Below are 6,389 nucleotides of genomic sequence, written 5' to 3' on the forward strand. Positions count from 1 at the left end.
GTCGGCGACTAACGGGATCGGGTGGTCAGACTCGCTGACTTGGTTGATGCATGTCATCGTATTCCAGTTGCCAGGATCGATGCTCATGATATCAATAATTTGGAATGTCTGGTCCAGAGTCGATTGTTTACAGACCGCCGTCATATAGCTGGAATATTGCTGAGTGCGGCGTTCAACAACAAAAAATCTTAAAACAGAAAAGCTTGAGGAAGATCTTATAGACTGCGTTCGTCGCTTCTTTAAATTTATTTGAAAATATTATCAACCGTACATTACGTTCATATAAGATACTCTATCTACCGTGAATGTCTCTTCGGTCACAACATCTTGACCTTTACCGTCCTTTCCCGTGACCTTGACAGCAACTTTGACCTCTTCGGTTGCTTCGTAATTGAGGGGAGAAGTTAAGACCAAAGACTCCCCTGTAATACTCCATTGATATCCATCTCCTTTCACTTGGGATACATCCGTGTAGACAAACGTCTGCAGGTAAAGAGTTGACACATCGCAAACATTGGCTATGTCTTGACGGAATGGTCACTATAAGGTTTATAACAAAACATGCAAAGTTTTTATCAATGCTGATACAAATCTATAGTTTTGCGTAGTAGTCAGTATCATTCCAGTTTTATCTTGAGTGAGTGAGTGTGACTGTACACCGCTATAAAGAATATTCCAGCAATAATAAGGCGAAGAACACCAGAAATTGGCTTCACACGTTGTATCCATGTGGGGGAATGGAACCCGGGGTTCGCGTGACGACCAAACAGTCTACCCTCACCGCCCCACTTTATCTTAGAAGCTTGTAGGTGAGGTGAAATTGGGTTTAACGTCGCGTCCAAGATTATTGCACTTATATAGCGACGTGCATGTACGTGTGTGTGTGTTTGTGTGGCTGCTTGTACTAGTCCGGACTGATGCCGATTTATAGTGCTAGCTCACTGAGATACCATGCCGCAGTTTAACATGAATACCCCACTCAGACACTGTATAATGACTCTGAGCCGACCAGTCCTTGTTTTAGCCCCTTAATACCGAGCGCCAGACAGGGTAACTACAAGTACCATCTTTTAACGTCTTTTGGTATGACGCGGTCGGGGATCCAACCCCGGACCTTTCGCTCTCCGGGCGGACGCTCTACCACTAGACCACGGAGGCGGTGTAGAAGCTTGTAAATAAGGCCAGAATATATTTAAACTTGTTTTTGATTAATCCGCCGACCCCTCTACAATGTAATGTGAAGTAACATAAATGACAACCAGAGTGACTTGGTTGATTGCATGATGGCAATCACTGGATTGTGCGGCATATAAAAATACCAACTATAACGGAAGTGAGGTAACTATAAACTTGTTTCTTTCCCTATTACCCCCGTCCCCATGTCCCACTCCCCCTCTACCCACTTAACATCTGAGGAAATAAAAAAATAATTGAAGGTGGAATTTGTTTAAACATGTATTTTTAACTCCTGGCCCGAATTTTGGGCCAAAAATCCCCAAACCAAAAATAAAGTCTGGCCTAATCGTGCCAGGACAAGGTACAGTAAACTACAGTTATAACGAACTCAAAGGGACTACTAATTTTAGTTCGTTATAATCGTAGTTCGTCATAAGCATATATACAGCATAACTACAGCAAATAGTCGGGGCCAAAAAAGTAAGTTCGTTATATCCGTCAGTTCGTTATAAGCGTGTTCGTTATAACAGTAGTTTACTGTATACTGATGAATGACAGTTTACATGAGCAATGACCTAAGCCAGGACACACTCAGTATATAAGACACACTAAGTAGCCACTAGATCCTAATTTTAGTCAGCTCTTACGTGGCGCAATGGATCTGTTCTGAATCAGAATCGCTGCGAGTATGAAGCTGATAAACCTACCCCTGATATGGGTTTCTGGTTTAAAGCGTTGATCACACTGAATATTCCTATGTTCACAGGTGAGGCATTTTCCTCCACCTCCAATGCGCCGTCAAGTCGGATGGATTTAGGGACATCTGCAGTTTCGACGACCTTGACCTTGACGTCAGCAGTTGCAGACTGCGGTGGGACGCCGTTGTCTGTACATGTGATTGACAACTGCACGGTCTTCTCCTCCGCAGGAAGCACGGACTTCACCTGCAGGGAATCGGACACTAAAGTATGGTCGGAAAAAGCGTTGAAAACGTTGAGTACCAATAATTAACTAATTTACACAGTTATTATCCTCGTATTTGGGGTTTTCGAGCCCCTAAAAGTATTTCTCAGTACGTGTCTAAAAACAATCCGAATACGCTAAAATTAAGCCTTACCTTTCAGAACATTTATTTCTGTTAACACTTGGATGGTCAAATGACTATGTCTTGTAAATTTCATAGCGATACTGCCTCGCCGAGCGAGACGAGTCGATCAGGCGCCATCTTGTTACCGTCACATGATTTCGAGCGACTCCATTACAGTCAAATTAAAAATCACTCCTTACTTAGAGTACTAAGTACGGATACGGATCTTATCCTTACTAAGTTAAAAATAGATGAACAACATGGTCAGTCACATGACATTACAGACAGGAGGTTTATCAGACAGCAACTAGGCAAAAAGGGAAATTTACGTGAGAGAAAATAAAGCCAACTTGAGTGTCTGAAATATACTCTGAAAGTTTGAAATATATCTCGAATGTTTGAAATATATCTCAAAAGTCTGAAATATATCTCAAAAGTTTGAAATCAGACTAAAAGTCCAAAGTCATCATGGCCAAAGGGACAATTTTGACCCTGCTTTAACATTATGTAAATATCAAATGATTTATGAAACCAAATTGGAGATTTATTTGACATAATATTGAATGAAAACACAAATACAAATGCAGTTCAGTGCTAATAAGTAATAACAGCATAAATACCGTTATCTCTACACTGATACACACGTGAATCCTCCTGTATGAAACTAGCCATGGTGACACACTATGGTCCGTTTCATGTTTCGTGTAACAGTCTCGTACGTTTACGCATTTGTACGTTTAAATGCGGTCTTCCATACATGCCTTAAGCACTAGGGACATATATATTTATACAGTAAACTTCCTACTCGAAAGAGTAACACATTGTGTTTGAATATATAGAATTAAATGTTTTCTGGATATGTATACATGTAGATCTACGTTTTCTGTGCATCAAACACAGAAGTCATGTTATGAGTTTGATGTCGCTAGAAGTGCTTCTCATATCCTTACTTTTAAAGAATTGTCTCCTTTATTGATACTGAACATGTTCTGAGAGGCATCAGCCGCACACTGGAACGTCTGTTTCTCCCCGACCTCGTCCTCGTTATCAGGGTCGAACACCTCCACAAAACCAACAACGCTGTCTACAGGTGCAGCCATGGATACCTACGGGAGCAAACGTTTTGATTGTTAAGAAATCAGATTAATCGTAATCAGGTTTTACGCCGTTCTAAGCAACATCCCAGCAAATACTAGGCGGGAGACACCAGAAAGGGGCTTCCTGCACTGAACCCATATGGAACTTGAACCCAGGCATTTTGTGTGACAAGTTAACGCTTTAACAGCTAGGTTACCACCGCCTCAAATCATTCTATTAGATTTGTTTGTTTTGTTTGTTTGTTTGTTGTTTAACGCCGCACTCAGCAATATTCCAGCTATATAACGGCGGTCTGTAAATAATCGAGTCTGGACCAGACAATCCAGTGATTAATATCATGAGCATCGATCCACGCAGTTGGGATCGATGACATGCATCAACCAAGTCAGCGAGCCTGATCACCCGATCCCCTTAGTCGCCTTTTACGACAAGCATAGTCACCTTTTACGGCAAGTATGGGTTGCTGAAGACCTATTCTACCCCGGCGTCTTCACGGGCCTCTAATAGATTAGTAAGAATCCGACGACATGTAATGTTACTAAATGAACAAGGTCAATATTGTTATAAGGTAAAAACGCATCCCCAAAACCTTAGAAAATTATACAAAAGGCAGCATTTAACTTGATGGTTATAGCTTTAAATACGATGGAGAAAGAAAGTCGGAGTGGCGGCGCAAACAAGCAGGAAATCAGTAGGGCGATGACAGTGATATTTCGGGATAGCCTTGTTGGTGTTGCCGCCAATTAACCAAAAGACATCTTTTAATCGGTCAGTAGGTTCAGGTAATTTTCCAATCACGACACAAACACGAGCTCATGGTCTGATATTGTTTTTAACCAATTAAAATGATTAATGAGGACATGTGACAACGACAGGCTAAGCCCGAACACTATAACAAGATACATTAGGACAGGAGAGGAGAGGAGAGCGCGGTTTGCAGTCGATCGAGTCGAATCCCGATCGTTCTAAGTTCTCCCCATTTAGTGACGAGCATGGCCGCTCAGACCCTGTCGTGTATTGATAGATGGACTGAGAGTAAGTATAAAACTGATGTGATTAGAAAGCTGGTGTTGCGTTTATTCATTATGCGAGTATACATGCTGATGGAGACAATTCGGAGTAAGCGTCGTTAGACCAATAACCCCTTGACTGAGCTGAGACGATGCTGACAGGGCGAGCTGCACAGTCATGGCTTAACTGACCATGACGTCAAGGAACAACAATAGTTTCAGTAACTGTAGTACAGTCCCACTTGCCACCCGAAAGCTGTTACGACAATATGAAGAGGAACAGTTTATTTTATCCCGCCATTTAACAGATCATGAATAATACGAAAGAATTTTTTAATTAAGATTACCACAGTTAAAACTTCGTCAAGAGCACATAAATTGCGATAACTTAGCTCATGAATTTGACAGGTTCTCAAGTCAAAACCAGTTCATCAAAATTTAATATTATGTCAATGTTACAAACAGACATCCTTTGAACTCGTACCTCAGCGTGTGAGAGAGATATGTTGGTGGGCTTCTCGTTGACGTCCGACACAGTGAAGGTGAAGGTCTTGGTGAAGGACATCGGAGGGTTGCCAGAGTCAACGCTCTTGACCTTCACCTTATACTCAGACTTCTTCTCAAAGTTGAAAGCCGTGGACGCGACCAGTTCCTGTTCCGCTGACACCTTAAATATCTCCCAGTAATCAAGTACCTGAAAGGCATTATTTGTGATTGTCTTTATTTATTTTCCACATGTGTAATCTAAGATCCAGCTGAAAAGATAGTGATGCAAACCATTCCTAAGTTTTCTATTTTCGCTTCTTTACCTGGTATATGTGTGCATCCTTCCTATCTTCATCCGCCGATTGCAAACTTCCGATACGAAAGTTGGGCATATTTTCTGGGATTGACACGATGTTGCCATCTATGAAGATGTCCTGAAAGAAACAGTATTTAACATATAATTACATGGATAAACCTTTGTAAAAAGTTACATTCGTCGTGGAAATCATGGCCTCCACAATTAGTTTCAACGCATATATTACGGTGACCCAGGAGGCGTTGTCATTAGATTTTACATAAAACATAGCACATGTTCTCTTACCTACCATTTTTTATATGTACATCTACCTACACATTTAGAAAAACATTTCATAATAACTCGTTCATGATGGGAATAATATTGTTCTCTCACGACACGATATGGCTGAAATATTGCCGATTTGACTTTAAATTTTAACTCACTCATTCTTCAGTACACGCGCTGAAGACTTGGCTGATTATAAATGATACCTAATACTGAAAATTTAATAACTGATCGATCTATTGCAAACTCAACTTTAGTGAGTTGGGTTTAAAGCCGCTTTTAACATTATTCCAGTTATATCACGGCGTGTCAGATTAATGTGGGAGGAAAGCCCGAAGTGATGCAGGTCTCAGACGTTTACCACTTCGGTGAACCCACGAGCATGGGTATGGTGCTGACAAACCTAGAAACATAATTGGGGTGAACCGGAATTCGAACCCACAATCATAGGTTTCTGGCGTTTCAGAATACCCCACTCAGACACAGTATACTGACTCCGAGCCGACCAGTCCTTGTTTTAAACCCTTAATGCCGAGCGCCAGACAGGGTAACAACAAGTATCTTTTAACGTCTTTTGGTATGACGCGGTCGGGGATCGAACCCCGGACCTTCCGCTCTCCGGGCGGACGCTCTACCACAAGACCACGGGGCGGTCCCCAACTATAGGTCCTTATGCAACATTATAGATAAATTATATATGAACTATATAACATGGTTTAATTCGGAGAAATCACTCGAAACTTCTGATTCCGGAAGTAGATTATCATGATGTCTCCATTACAGAATAGCAGACGACGAAGCAACAAACTCTGTTCAGCGGGATAAAAGTCAAAATATCAAAAGATGGCTACAGCACACAGTACAAGTTTACACATAGAGACGGTCAGTCTGTGTTTTCCTCATTAACCTGGTACGCCCTGGTAAACCGTTGAGTCGTTCAACCCAACTG

This window comes from Haliotis rufescens, unplaced genomic scaffold (assembly GCF_023055435.1).
Source record: "Haliotis rufescens isolate VD_foot unplaced genomic scaffold, xgHalRufe1.0.p SCAF_3, whole genome shotgun sequence".
Classification (NCBI taxonomy): domain Eukaryota; kingdom Metazoa; phylum Mollusca; class Gastropoda; order Lepetellida; family Haliotidae; genus Haliotis; species Haliotis rufescens.